This window comes from Euprymna scolopes, chromosome 28, assembly GCF_053919585.1.
Source record: "Euprymna scolopes isolate OS-2025 chromosome 28, ASM5391958v1, whole genome shotgun sequence".
NCBI lineage: Eukaryota > Metazoa > Mollusca > Cephalopoda > Sepiida > Sepiolidae > Euprymna > Euprymna scolopes.
The window spans coordinates 95,999,616-96,016,214 of record NC_136509.1 but is presented as its reverse complement, the minus strand read 5'-3'; the positions used below and the strand labels follow the sequence as shown (position 1 = coordinate 96,016,214).

Here is a 16,599-nt window from a genome sequence, read left to right as displayed (position 1 = left end):
TCATTCTATGGAATGGCAATCAGAATCCAACTGACAATCTCTAACACTTCCCGTTGAGTGGCACCATGCTTAGATAAACTAGGTGACATTAGTAATAAAATAAAGGTACTTATGCACTTACGTTACCGTGCTATTTTTTCTTTAAATTCTATTTTCAAGTTAAGGGTTTACTATACCTGTTATCACATTGTTAGGTGAAAGAACAGAAAAATTACAAAACACCCTCCCCTCTCCATGTACAGAATGGCTTTCTAAATGATAAAGTTATTTCAGCACGGTAACATAAGTGCATAATTACTGAAATAAATAAAATACTTCTACATTACTTTGAATTACCAGTCTAAAATTTAAGAAAGGTCCAACTCTGCTCTAACAAATACTCCAACAATCTACAGATCCAATACATCAGGATCTAGCTTTATATATATATATATATATATATATATATATATGGGGAAATATGCTTATTCAATTATATTTCACCTTTTATTTAGACCAGTCCTTTAATTTATGAAGATCGATGTAGCTACAGAGCATATACAAATGACAAAAGCCTATATTCCAAATTTCTAGATGCTGACAGAACCAGTGTCGTAGCGCAGAATCATTCATGTAATAACAATTTTTGAATTTATTCCGCCCTTAACTCATCAGGAAAAAAACTTAACTTTAAAAGAAAAAGGAATATGGGCATGATTACAAAACCCAAAAATTGGAAGAGAAGTTGCAATTATTTTTCAGTTTGTTACGCCATCTTTTAATTTCATCCAGGTAATGTTTCTTTTTGTAAATTAAGACCTTGGACACCGCCTGATAGGAACGAATTGGTCGTTTTGTTTTACGACTTGACCCTTGTCAGGTTATTTAATGCCAAATTCGCTCATTTTGTTTAAAGTTCTTAATATCTGCAATTATTTAGGAACAGTTATTTGAGGTTAAACATGTCGGATACGTTTTTCAAGATTCTTTAAGTAAAAGATTTTTAGTAAACGAAACCGAAATTGTTTTAACTGCAACACCTGAAGAACGTTAAATAACGGCGAGCACTTTTCAAACTTACAGGTCTAAATGTCCTCAATATATTTGTTCCAGTTCATGTTGCCCGTGAATGTTCAGCAGAGGAGCTTGAAGGCAGAATTCTCAGGTAGGGTGTTATCTGTCATGGATATAGGCGTTTGGCAAGGTGTCTTGTAATTGTTAAAGGAGAGCAGCTTTGTCTTACTAGCAGTAAATGTTATCCATTTACGGGCTCATTCCACTACGGTCTGGAGGTAATTTCCTAACGATTCTGCCATTGTTTTAGATTTATGTACATCCGTTCTTCCCTCGTGCATGTTATAGCGCGTTGTATCATCAGCAGATACACCCATCTCGGACACAATATTATCAGGTAGTTCGTTTATGAATATCAGGAATAATAGTGGTCCAAGGATCGACCCGAAGCACACATGTATTAATTTTAAGTGACGACTCAATAAAATGATTAAATATAGTTGGATTTGTGACGAACCGACAAATAAAATTCTAAAAAAAAAACGTCATTCTTCAAAGTGGGAAGAGACTAAAATAGAATAAAAAAAAAACGTTGATTCTGAGGACTTACAGGAAGGTTCTTGATAAAAAGGGGATCTAATATTTTCAGCTTAAATACTTTCATCCGATTGGATAATATCTGAATGACGTTTAATGAGACTACGGACATAAAGAGATGTGTTAAGTTCATTGCTTCAAACTGTAAATTCTTTTCACTAGAATTTTCAAAGACTCGAGAACTCAGCAGGTCAAGGGAACCAAAGATGTTACTGTTTGTCATAATACAATCGTCAACATTCGGTTACGTCAATAAAACCTGAGCACTGAATTAATTCACTGTATTCATTTGTTGAAGTTAAGCAGCAACATTTGCTTTGAAGGCACCATTTTTTTTTTTTTTTCAAATGTTATTTGGATTCATTGCTGAACAATTTTTAACATGAAAATTCAGTTGTACATATATATCTCTATAATTATATAAGCGCAACTGTGTGTGAGTTCGTTCTTTATAGACTCCGAAATGGCTGAACGGATATTCTTTAAAATTTACAGAACTTTAGTGTATAAGTCTGGGAGTGATCTGAGTTAAGGTTTGTCTCAGAATACCCCCTGATAATTACAAATAATCGAAATCGTTATTTTAATTTATCCATCATCGGTAAAGCAATTTTTCCATGCCGTTGCTTAGCAACAACGATAGAACAACGGGCCGTGAAAATTCTACTGAGCAAGTTAATAGCGTGTTTTTTTTTGTTTTTTTTTTGTATGACGTGGCCTGTAGACTCAAACCCTGCTCAAATTTCTTAATGTTTTTTTTTCGTTAACTGAAAAGAAGTTTATATAAAATAATTTTATAAAAGAAACAGTAGGTTCTCTAGAGTGCAATATAGAATAACATATTTTGGACTAAGTTACTGCACGGAGGCATGTGAAGCTTCATCCTGGGCGATTTCGATGACAATAAAAATATAGGAGTGTGAAATATTCGTTAATCATCCAATCTCGGGCAACGTCGAGTCACCCTGCTAGTATATCTATAAAAGTGAGAACGTGCGAGGACAATTCTCAACCTATATACTCAACACATTTTTAATCTAGATACTTGAAACTTTGTAAATAGGATATTCAGACATGTGGAAAACAATCAGTTTTCATCGGGAAAAAAGGAAAAAGTTTGTCCATGAGATTTTGATCTGTTTGTTTCACGAATGCGCATGCGTGAATAGTTCACATTACAGATTACTTATGTGAAGAATAAGTATGTTTGAAAATACCCTTTAAAGATCATATCACACTGGTCTAATGGTTATCATACTTGACTCACTATCTGGAGGTTTTGGTTTCGATCTCAGCTCAAGTATATATATATATATATATTCAGAAATAACCGGTTTAGAAACAATACTCGCATGCGCAGGTCTCAATTTCTGTATTAATTAACATTTATACGTATTTAACGGCCGGGCAACACCGAGTGGCCTGCTAGTATTATAATTATATATAATAATTGTACATGCCCGGCATCACCAGGCAAAAACAAAAAAAATTGTCGGGCAGAGGATTTAGTCACGTACTTTATAAGATACAAATACCCTTAGCTGTTACGATTTTCCTGGACGTTAACAATATTTTGAATTTTTTAAGCATAAAACAACTATATTCATCCATGAAATTTGAACAGGGAATTAAAATCTCATAACTTAAAAAGAAATAATTCATGATAAATGAAAACTTACTTCCATTTTTAAAACGCAGCTGATCTTGGTTATACTAATAATCTATACTATTAATAAAATTCTAAATGTGAGTGTGTGAGAGTGTGTGTGAGAGTGTGTGAGAGTGTGTGTGAGAGTGTGTGAGAGTGTGTGTGAGAGTGTGTGAGAGTGTGTGTGAGAGTGTGTGAGAGTGTGTGAGAGTGTGTGTGAGAGAGTGTGAGTGTGAGAGAGTGTGAGTGTGAGAGAGTGTGAGTGTGTGTGAGAGAGTGCGAGTGTGTGTGAGAGAGTGCGAGTGTGTGTGAGAGAGTGAGTGTGTGTGAGAGAGTGAGTGTGTGTGAGAGAGTGTGAGTGAGAGAGTGTGAGTGAGAGAGTGTGAGTGAGAGAGTGTGAGTGAGAGAGTGTGTGCGAGTGTGAGAGAGTGTGTGCGAGTGTGAGAGAGTGTGTGCGAGTGTGAGAGAGTGTGTGCGAGTGTGAGAGAGTGTGTGCGAGTGTGAGAGAGTGTGTGCGAGTGTGAGAGAGTGTGTGCGAGTGTGAGAGAGTGTGTGCGAGTGTGAGAGAGTGTGTGCGAGTGTGAGAGAGTGTGTGCGAGTGTGAGAGAGTGTGTGCGAGTGTGAGAGAGTGTGTGCGAGTGTGAGAGAGTGTGTGCGAGTGTGAGAGAGTGTGTGCGAGTGTGAGAGAGTGTGTGCGAGTGTGAGAGTGTGTGTGCGAGTGTGAGAGTGTGTGTGCGAGTGTGAGAGTGTGTGTGCGAGTGTGAGAGTGTGTGTGCGAGTGTGAGAGTGAGTGTGCGAGTGTGAGAGTGAGTGTGCGAGTGTGAGAGTGAGTGTGCGAGTGTGAGAGTGTGTGCGAGTTTGTGAGTGTGTGCGAGTTTGTGAGTGTGTGCGAGTTTGTGAGTGTGTGCGAGTTTGTGAGTGTGTGCGAGTTTGTGAGTGTGTGCGAGTTTGTGAGTGTGTGCGAGTTTGTGAGTGTGTGCGAGTTTGTGAGTGTGTGCGAGTTTGTGAGTGTGTGCGAGTTTGTGAGTGTGTGCGAGTTTGTGAGTGTGTGCGAGTTTGTGAGTGTGTGCGAGTTTGTGAGTGTGTGCGAGTTTGTGAGTGTGTGCGAGTTTGTGAGTGTGTGCGAGTTTGTGAGTGTGTGTGAGTTTGTGAGTGTGTGTGAGTTTGTGAGTGTGTGTGAGTTTGTGAGTGTGTGTGAGTGTGTGAGTGTGTGAGTGTGTGTGAGAGTGTGTGTACGCCAATAAAACTTTCGAACGGATGCACCGAATTGAAAAATTATTTTTTCCCCTGAAAGGTCTAAGTTCCTAGATAGGACTTATATATGGTTCGTAACGAACAACGCTGAGTCACACACAAAAAAGCCCGAAATAAAGGGGCTTGGGCCGTTTCGTGCAATTGTTGAAAAATACAGAATTTAATACTGTCTGTATACAGTCGCGGTAACATCTTTCGGCATATGATCAGGACTTGTGGCGCAATGGATAACGCGTCTGACTACGGATCAGAAGATTCCAGGTTCAAATCTTGGCAAATTCGTAATAATTTTAACCATTTTATCCAACGTTTACTCATTATCCTTACCCTTAGTTAGGGCATTTTTGTTTTGTTTTTTCAGTTGTTTTGTGCATATGGGAATTTCTCATAGTTCACCATGTAAGCATTGATGGTAAGTCGATGTTGAATGTACTCGATTTGGTGTTTGACTCAGCGTAGCCGCTAGTTTAAAATAAAATTAATTGTAAATTAAAAAATATATCGACTATATATAATATTTCGAAACATGAAAACAATTCTATTACTAAATCCTATTTAAAAGTTCTAGTTAATTGTTAAACAGTTTTTCTTTAACGTAATATGCAAATGAGCTAGCCTACTGAATGTTAATTCCTTTTGAATAAATAGTATACATAGAAATCATGCAGGAATTAAAGCACATTAAAGTCATTTTTTAGTATTAAAATCTATTTGAAATAGTGTACATTTTGTGTGTGTGTGTATATATATATATATATATATATATATATATACACACACATATATATATATATATATATACACACACGCAATTTTTATTTTTTTATCATTCGTTAGAAAACTAGTCAGTAAGCAATTTAATCACCTGCAATCAATGCATCAACTTGCTCTCTCGAATTCACTATAGTACTAATATTAATTTTAGGGATCATCAGTTGTTTACCATGAAACACTGTTTCTGGGATTTAAAAACAAAACTATTAAATCATGGCTCCCCAGCAGTGTTGATCAAATACCACCTCCCTTAATCACAAGAACAAAAAAAATGTTACAGATATTAGATCTAGTTTCCTACTCTTAATTTGGCTAACCTATTCATGTTATAAAAAAACACCTTCCTTACCTGTGAGATTCGTATGTTTCCAAATGGATATTTTTAATTTATCAGTGTTTTATCTATAAGATTAGGATTAATCCATTTTACTACTTATCCCCTCCACTATGATAAGAACTTTTATATATTTTTAATTTTAAATAAGAATGTAAACATACATATAATATATATATAATATATATAAGGAAAAATTGAGGTTGCTATTTTTCAAAGGTAGGGTACCCGTGAAACATAACGAGGGTTATATAAGAGTGCTCACGACAGAAGTAGAGCAAGTTACATTTTAAATTTGCCTTTACATAAACAGTAGTATGCTGCTACACAGTCATGAGCATGTTTCGGTCTACTAGTATTTACTAACTAGAGACCTTCAGGCAACAACCCTTATTTTCGAAAACGGAGTTCTAAAATCAGGTTTTAGAATTCCGTTTTCGAAAATAAGGGTTGTTGCCTGATGAGGTCTCTAGTTAGTAAATACTAGTAGACCGAAACATGCTCATGACTGTGTAGCAACATACTACTGCTTATGTAAAGGCAAATTTAAAAAAAGATATATATTTTGTAGAATACATTTTATACATTACTAATATAGCTTTGGATTTCCTTTATTAATATATTCTGGTTAATTTTAAACAATTGAAAAGCATTAGGATAACAAACAATGCTTTATTTAACTGTTTAAATATTTTAGTTTTATCCCCACCTTGTTTTATCATCCTTATTACTAAGCTAGAAACTGGTGGTATAAAATCTTAATTTTAAGGTAACGCGAGTTATTCTCAATTTATATCTAAATCCAGAAATGTAACCTGTTTTCCTCTATGTTCATAATTCAATTCCAACTCCTTTGAATGTATAAAATGGTTTTTTTTTTTTTCAAATTCATCATTATCGTTTATATATGATCATCTATAAATCTCCTACACCCATGAAAATTATGTTTTAGATATATCGTTTTTTTTTGTTTTTTTTAATCTGTGATAACAGAACATATATATATATATATATATATATATATATATATATATATATATATTTGTTCTATGTAAATACAGACTTGCCCGAAATGGCGCAGGATCCAATCCCATTGGGATACCTATCGTTTGGAGTAATATTTTGTTTCCTATTTGAAAATAACATTCTTTAATGACTGATATGTATTTTAAAAATACCTTTAGAAACACTAGTTTTGCTATTTTTATTTTTACACCAGAAAGCTTTAGAGTTTGAAAAGTCTATATATTTACCTTTGCCACCTTCAAAAGCTAAACCCATAGTATCATTTAATTCTTGTATAAGTTTTTCGTGCGGAATTTTAGTATATAGCGTACTAAAATCATAAATCGCTATAGATTTTGCTTTTATTCTGGAGCTTATTTTGTCTAAATTTTCTTTTACTGGTTGTGAATTATTTACCACCCAAAATAGATTAATATTACTATAGAATTTTCTTTTCTGGTAGAAATTTATTTGATTTACAATTTAAATATTTTAGATATAGCTTTACTTGCACGTCTTTGAACCTACAATAAACCTAGCGCTAACTGGATTTTTCTGCATTTTAGGTATCCAATACATACATGGATGTTTTTTTCTTCTAACTTTAATCCTATTTTTTCACAAATAATGCTATTCAGAATAATGCTATCTAAATGATTTTATAGGTATTTGGAACTTTACCTATAATTCCTATTTCTAACAATTAACGTTGTATATAATATTTTTTATATATAAAAGCTATATTGTTTGCCACTTTATCGATAGGAACTTTTACAAACTTATCTAAGTATTTTAAGTTCCTTAAGTATTTCTGAATTTCTAAGAAGTTTTGTTTTGCTTTAGTGTTAAACAGCCTATTTCAGAGTTTTTTTTTATACGTTCAACCTTTATTTACGCATTCAAGTATATTTTTCCATGCATCAAACGTAGACTAATCATATTTATTTGCCATAGACAAAACTAGTGCTTTAGTAACTTCTTTAACGCATTTAATGTAATTAAGGCATTTAGGTTCTCTATAATTTGGACCTTTACTAAGGATGTGTGTGTGTGTGTGTGTGTGTGTGTAAATTAAATCATAACATATTGGATACAATATAATATGAAATAATCAATAGAGAATTGTCACTATGATAAATACAAAATCTGCATAAATTAAAATATATTTAATCGTATTTTACGATCAGGCAACGCCGGGCGCCCCTGCTAGTCATTTACTGTTGATATTCATTTTAAAATAAATGTTTCAAGGTCAATACTTTAGAAAATTATTTTCATAAACAGTGCCACGCTGCCTAATACTCAACGCGTATATTAATCACACATGCATACACACATATCTATATATCCTTAGCCATCGTATCTTGCATTCACTGAACATTTTTCTACCTAAATACGAGTTTGCATAAATTTTCACAAATGCACATTTCTGACAAGAAAATGACTTGCCTTTTTCCTAAACTTCGTGTTGCATTCTCATCTGATCAGGTTTGCCTTAATTTTTAAAGTTAGCACTTGCCAGTTGGTGACCCTAATATTATGAAACTTATAAATAAAATGAATATATGTAGTCACTAGACTTTAGCTCGTTATAAACAGGCAAAAGTTTTAGCCCGTTGACTTAGAATCAGTGTTTGATGATTGAATATGGTTAACTTTGAACTTATTTTTGCATTAATTACTAATCTATTAATACCTAACTTTGCATCAAACATACTATAATACTTAGTTCGCAACAAACATCCATACAAAATTTCAGCCAGATAGGTCCAGTAGTTCGAGAAAAGGTGGAACGGACAGACACATAGACAAACAGACAAATCTAATATAAGGGGTTACAAATAAATGCATTTGCGTGAACTTATCCAGAAACCTTATAGTTAACTAGTTTATATATATATATATAGTTAACTAGTTTATATATATATATATAGTTAACTAGTTTATATATATATATATAGTTAACTAGTTTATATATATATATATAGTTAACTAGTTTATATATATATATATAGTTAACTAGTTTATATATATATATATAGTTAACTAGTTTATATATATATATATATAGTTAACTAGTTTATATATATATATATATAGTTAACTAGTTTATATATATATATATATAGTTAACTAGTTTATATATATATATATATAGTTAACTAGTTTATATATATATATATATATAGTTAACTAGTTTATATATATATATATATAGTTAACTAGTTTATATATATATATATATAGTTAACTAGTTTATATATATATATATATAGTTAACTAGTTTATATATATATATATATAGTTAACTAGTTTATATATATATATATATAGTTAACTAGTTTATATATATATATATATATAGTTAACTAGTTTATATATATATATATATAGTTAACTAGTTTATATATATATATATATAGTTAACTAGTTTATATATATATATATATATATAGTTAACTAGTTTATATATATATATATAGTTAACTAGTTTATATATATATATATATAGTTAACTAGTTTATATATATATATATATAGTTAACTAGTTTATATATATATATAGTTAACTAGTTTATATATATATATCGTTAACTAGTTTATATATATATATCGTTAACTAGTTTATATATATATAGTTAACTAGTTTATATATATATAGTTAACTAGTTTATATATATATAGTTAACTAGTTTATATATATATAGTTAACTAGTTTATATATATATAGTTAACTAGTTTATATATATATAGTTAACTAGTTTATATATATATAGTTAACTAGTTTATATATATATAGTTAACTAGTTTATATATATATAGTTAACTAGTTTATATATATATAGTTAACTAGTTTATATATATATAGTTAACTAGTTTATATATATATATAGTTAACTAGTTTATATATATATATAGTTAACTAGTTTATATATATATATAGTTAACTAGTTTATATATATATATAGTTAACTAGTTTATATATATATAGTTAACTAGTTTATATATATATAGTTAACTAGTTTATATATATAGTTAACTAGTTTATATATATAGTTCATTGTTCTTTTTTATTATTCTCTCACAGTAATGCAGCGTTACACTTCAGCTTCTCGTCATTCCTGAGTGAAGTGGGTAAAGAATGAGAACAATCCGCTCATCTGCGAAAGAGAAAGATCTGTTTAGCTACTTGTCACTTTGGACTTCTTCCCATTTGACTTCCAGTACATGTAGTTCTCTTACTACTGCTTAACTTTCACTTAAAACGGCAATTTCACATATTGTCGCTATCAGCATCTGGTTGTCATGAGAAACGAAAAGGAACATAAACATTTGTATTCATCCAGCAAGCTGAATTGTCGCCTGTTTGTCATTTATTTATTTTTTTATTTTTGTCCAGGGTAAGATTTAGTGATATCACTTTAGTTACATTTCTAAACAACATCAACATGTTAAATTATGTCAACAAATCGCGATACATATTTTCATCAAGTTTATATACGTGAAAACAAGTTTTTAAAAGTTAATGCAAGTTTCATTGTAGTTATAGACGAACGAAAAGAGGGGGAAAATCCCAATAAAAATAAGTATCCGCACAAAAAAAAAAAAAAAAAAAAGAGTAAAATTTTCATTAAACGGAGAAATCCTCTAAGATGGGACAGAGAAACATTTGACGAAATGACAAACTGGTTTATCTCCTGTTTTACAGAACTCTCTAGAATTCTGCAATAGAATTAAAAAAAAAAAAAAAAAAAAAAAAAGCTCCTGGATATGACCTTAAACTATATCCAGTGGTGAGGCCCCAGCTTGCGGCCTTTGTTTGGGGAGTGTGGAGCCACCCTTTAATTGCCATTGCTCCCAGGTCCACTCTAACCCGGAGAGGTAGTACCTGTTATGGTCCCAACTATGGGTTAAATAGAAACTGACTTGAAAACAAATATTCTATTAAAAAAATTTTCTTCACAATATTTGGATTCGGCATTAAATAACCTGAAAAGAGTTGATATGCCGTAAAACAAAAACAACTAATCAGCCAAATAAAAAAATTGTTTTTTTTTTTTACTTTGAATTGAACTGTTTCTTGATTTTCGATAATATTTTGTTGAGAATACGTTTTTTTTTTTTTTTTTTTTTTTTTTTGACACGCAAGTATATGGATTAGTTGGTTGTTTTTGTTTTACGGCATATCAACCCTTTTCAGGTCATTTAATGCCAAATCCAGTGATTTTGAAGCAAAAAGTTTTTAATGGAATTTTTTTTTTTTTTTTCAAGTCGGTTTCTATTTAACCCATAGTTGGGACCCTAACAGGTACTACCACTCCGGATCAGAGTGGACCTGGGAGCAATGGAAATTAAGGGATGGCTCCACACTCCCCAAAGCCCGCAAGCTGGGGCCTCACCATCGGATATAGTTTAAAGTCATATCCAGGACCGCAAGTATATGGAAGAGTTTTATTTAGAATGTGATTTTTATCTGTATAAGCACCGGTTTTTGGTACCAGTCCAGAAGAAATAAACGAAAAGGAACAGATTGCAAATAAATAAATTGTAAAAAGGTATTTGATATGCAATTTATCAAAAGTTGAGGACTTTCGGAGACATTAGACTTATAAGTAGAGCTGTGACAACAGCATATTCTTTTAATTGTTTTGACTCTTGAGTATATATCCTTTAATACCTTATGTTTTTATATAGGCTGATGTGGTTCTTGGTTGATTAACCGTGCCTCACTGCGTCGGATACATACTCGAGAGTCAAAAGAATAAAAAGATATGGCGTTGTCACAGCCCTACTTAAAACATCAATATATATTTACATATGATTGATTTCCATTAATTTAAACGTTAGTTTCCAAATGTAAAGAAATTAAATTTTGATAAACGTAAATAAAAAATATGAGGTTAAAGTTTGCTTGAAGCATCGTCTAGTATGTATATAAAAAGGTAATTTATAGAAGGCAATACGATGCAGAAGATCGACACAAATTGGTGCAGATTAAGATATAACAGTGGAATGAGCTATGCAGATTCATATTTATTCATTACAATGTGTACTTTTTTTCTTATATTTTCTACTTGCGCCAGTATAGTCAAAAGGAAGTCCCAAATTGTATGATATTTCAGAAAATTTTTCCTTCCTCAAATATGTAAGACTTCAGTTCTAAGCAATTCATTTACAATTGCATGCGCGTTAGAATTTGAAAAGGGTCTGAAATTAATTTTATTTTGCTTTAAAATCTATTCTTCAAACTTAATACTGTAGGCCTTGTGTTAATCTTCAATATTTTATATTTCGTATTATTTGGAATCTTTGGACTGCTGATCTCATCTTGAGTGTCATTTTGACGTTTCGGTCAATGTAAACAATATGGTTGTATTGCAGAAAGGGCCGACTGGTGTTAATTCCCTCATGGGTGGCATTTTTTATGATGGTGGTGGTGGTAGAGAGGGGAGCACTTTGTATTTATTTTTTAAGTCAGTTATCTTGAGCTTTTTCTGGAAAATGGTGATAAATACACCAGGGTTTTTTTTTTTTTTTTAATTTTTTTTTTATTTTTTATTTATTTATTTTTTATTTTATTTTTTTTTTAATCTTGTAACCTCCCCTCGCTTCCTTATCCATCATAAGTTGACACTTCTAAATACAATTCCATTCGGCATATTAAATCCATTGCTCTTTCTGCGTTTATCGTGAAGTTGGGTCTCTTTATCGCTCAAACCATTTTCTCACACCTGAGGCTATTCTCTAGCTCTAGGAATACACCATCACACCATGTACGCAGCATGGTTATATTTGAGATTTTGAGTGTCTCACTTGAGGATTCTTAACAACGTGCAGAAGCATATAGTGTTATTTCGTTGACTCCACCTTTTCTTCTTCATCACAAACGTTACAAAAGAAACTGAGACTAGCAATGTAAGCATTTTATGACTTGTTCTTCGGAATTGTTCAAATTATTCCCTGCTTCTTTTGACTCAGTCTCCTGGTCTTCATCAATTTGCTGTTGAAATACCTCGTCATATCTTTCTATTTTAAAGTTTTTCTCAAGAACTGACTTTGTAATTACTTATGAATTCAACTGTTTTCTTGTCTATAGCTTAAAAACCAGGGCCAGACATTTGTCTTATTAATATTCAGTTTTTCATGCTCTATACATCAAGTGGCTTCATGCTTCTTGAGCGACTTCCATATATACATATACACACACACTAGCAGGCCGCCCGGCATTCCCCGGTCGTAAAATACACTTAAATATATTTTGATTAATGCAGATTTCGTATTTATTATTATATTGCAAACGGTATATAGTAATGATTTAAAAAGTTAATAAATGACTCGTGCGCCACCACTGAGAATCGAAACCAAAACGTTTAGCTTATGATTTACCTTTTCCTTCCACGTTAATGCCTAAGCTATGAAGACATGTTTACTTGCAAGGCTAAAAATTAAAATATGAACCAATAGCTATTATGTTACGCATGCATATTCATAATGTCATTCGACCATCACCTGGCAAATTCCATTTTTTTTTCACACTTCTGTAGCGATTTTTCTTGGCTAAAACCCAAATAAAGTTTTGCATGGGTTCGAATATCCTACATATTAAGTTTCATGTCTGTAAACCAAAAACTGACAGTTTGGTAGGCAAATTTTTTAAAACATATGTGCATACATGAATATATATAGAAAGTTTGTGCTTGTTATAAGCTCTTCACGCAAATATTACGCAAGTATAAATCATGTAGAATATCTGCATGAATATAATTACACGTAACAGTTTACTAAAGATGATCATCCCATAAGAAAACCGAAAAAACTAATAGGAATTAATTAAAATGAATGTTTAAAAGATGCAAATTAACTAGATCTTTTGCAGATGAATGCAATTCCATGCCCCATATAAAAAGTTGGATTTTCTTTTTAAATAGAAAGACTTTAATATTAATACATACACAGAAACACAAATATAAACATTTATAGGAGTTTATATATATATATATATATATATATATATATATATATATATATATATATATATATGTTTGAGTTATATAAGTATTATGATAAAATTGGCAAAAGTTCTAAGTATCTTTTAGAAACGGCAAAAAAAAAAAAAAAAAAAAAAAGAAAAAAAGGGTGGGGGACTGTTAAGTGGTGAGACATTATACTGAACAAAGATGGCGGTGAAGAAGCAGTGCAGTTCCGATACTGAGTGTTAAGTAACTGTCAGTAACAAAGATCGCGGCGAAGAATCAAATGCAGATTCATGACGTAGACAACGGCGAACTGATTGAATCCAAAATTCGACAATTTTTATAGTAACTTTAGAAGCTTTTCATTGGTTGCTTATAATTTGTGGTTATAAAAACGATCGTCGAAATCATTGGTGTCACATTAGGAGTCAAAAACATTTAAGACAAATGCCTTTGAAACTACATGAAAATGCAAACATTTTTATTAAAAAAAAAGTTTTTTTTTTTTTGTTTTTTTTACTTCTTTAATTTACTTTTAAAAAATTTTACTAGCAGGCTGCCTGGCATTACACAGTCATAAAATGTTATTTTAAGTCATGCAGATTTTATATTCATCATTTTAGAGTTCATTCTCTAACGATTACTACATTGTACCTAATATATCACGATTTCAAAAGTAAAAAATGATTTGATACTATCAGAATCTAATCCAAAACGTAGCTCTCCAGTCTTATTAGCCTCTGAGCCACATCCATACGCATATAAACAGTTAAACAACGTTGTTTAACCCATAAACGTATATTTGTGCATGCATAGAAGAGCCCTTCAAGTACATTTACCAAGTTTTGCCTGCCAAGTTCAATTATTTTTAATTAATTATAACCCCTTAGCAGCTAATTTTACCAGCTAAAAACCGCATCAATTTTGTTCCAAATTCCCATTTTTCAGGTTTCAAGTCTCTAGCCCAAAAATTAGCAGGCACTGACAGTCATATACACACATACACGATTAAAAATTTACTATCTAAAAAGAAAAAGTCAAAAGTATACAAAAAAAAAAAAAAAAAAAAAAGCAAAAACTGATTTACACGATTCTGAATTTTCATATTTTTTTTACAAAATTTTATTTTACTGTTTTAGAGTCATGCACATCATAAAACTGTCCTGAACTGTTCGACATTTGGTATTTAACAGCAGATCATCCATTTCACGGGTTATTTAATGCTGAATCCAGTCATTTTGGAAAAGGCTTTGTTTTAAGTTCTTTATATCTTTAAATATTTATTCATGGAGTTTGGTTTGGCTGTTTTGTAGAAAGAAAATTGTTTTTGACTTTGCAGAACATGATTGAGTTTTGCAAAGGGAAAAGAAAGGTAACCAATATTTTTTAGAGAGCCTGATCTAGAAGCACAAGATTTCCTGACAGGTATTAACACTCCAATCCAAAGTGGACCCGAGAGAAATGGCTAAGAAACAACTCCAATTTCCCCACAGTCCAATTGTGGCGTCATCACTGGATGTCTTAAGGTCATACCCAGGACATTAAGCTTAATGGACAAGTCAGGCCAAGAGTAAAGTATTAGTATAAAATATTGTTGGATGCAGCCGGAATTGAATTTTACAGGGTGGAATGATAAAATACTCACCCTTGAAAAGACAACATAATACCATTTCCACTTGAAACCGGTTTTCTTTGATTGTAGACCATCTACTAGTTGGCCAGTTGTGTACAAATCCCAAGAGCGATAGGAGCTTTCTATCATGCTTGAAAGTGACACAATGTTCAATGAGCGAGATCAGAGATGCGCTGCTGTACAATTTATGCTCTCTACCAATCGAAGTTATGGCAACAGGACCATTGCCAGCACTCAAAATGCAAATGGTTCAACGCTTGAGGGTCCAGTTAAAGAAAGTTTCAGGCCAGTGTATGGTCTTTAGTGTGGTCTCAAGTGAGGGCCACATCATGCATCTCAGATCTTCGAAGTTGGCATAAAAGTCAACACCAAAGTGTACCTGCATATGCCGAAGAGTGTGGCGATCCCCTGGTGAAATCAGGTGGTCGCTGGCAGACCTTAAATGTGGCAGGACTCATCGCCAGCCCACAAGTGTCCAAAGAGACCCAGGCTTGGCTTCAGTAGGTGTTACGACACTGCACCCTTCTCTAACTGGTCCCCCCGCCCACCAACTTGATCCTTCTGGACTACTTCGTTTAATTATACATGGAGACCATCACCAACATGATCGCCCTCAACACCGAAGTCAACCTGATCGCTGCCATCTGCCAAGTATTCGTCAAGCTCCCGCTGGCACTTGTGGAAAAGGCATGCTCCCAGTTATGAGCCCCCGTATCAAGGCGGTGATAGAGTCTGAAGATGGCTATATTGAATAAATATCAGTTCTATTACATGTTACCTGAAATTATTTTAAAACGCATAAAAAAAAAAAAAAAATAAAGCTGTAATATTTTCTTTATAGCAATAATTTTAGCGTTCCACCCTAAATTAATTATTTCCTGAGGGGGTGGCATTTAATTTGGAATCACCCTGTGCGTTTTTTTTTTTTTTCATCCTCCACAGAGAAACGGTATTCAACACAATGAGATTAAAAGAGTGACCAAATCAAAGAAATGTTACATAAATGGAAGAGTTGACAAAGAGTTTTTGAGGAAGGACCACATCAACCACTCCTGCATCATATCGTGCAGCCCCTCCCTGACATTTGCTGATTATGAACTTCAATCAAAGACTAAATATCCGACTTTCTGGTTGACAAAAGAAAATAAAACCTGAAAGAAATCTTGTTCAACAGAAAAAAAAAGTATAGAATTGATGCTGTGACTAATCGACATCAATGCTAGCTCAGCATCACCGTATATTAGGTGGGCCTATTTGGGAGTGCGTTTTATTTTTTTTATCTTTAGGGGGGAGGGTTTTTTTTTTTTTTTTTTTTTTTTTTTTTTTTTTTTTTGGTTGTTCGTAGAAACAAGAGTCCATAAAGAATTAAATAATTTTGAAATGAAAA

The 16,599-nt window shown here is 32.3% G+C and overlaps 1 protein-coding gene and 1 non-coding gene across 2 annotated transcripts in view; one reads left to right on the top strand and one right to left on the bottom strand.

The window, feature by feature from the left end:
* Positions 1 to 16,599, bottom strand: part of LOC145249742 (chondroitin sulfate synthase 1-like) — a 502,518-nt gene that overhangs the window by 341,300 nt on the left and 144,619 nt on the right. The window lies entirely within an intron of this gene.
* Positions 4,702 to 4,774, top strand: Trnar-acg (transfer RNA arginine (anticodon ACG)). Its single transcript has one exon. It is a non-coding gene; the product is annotated as a tRNA-Arg (tRNA).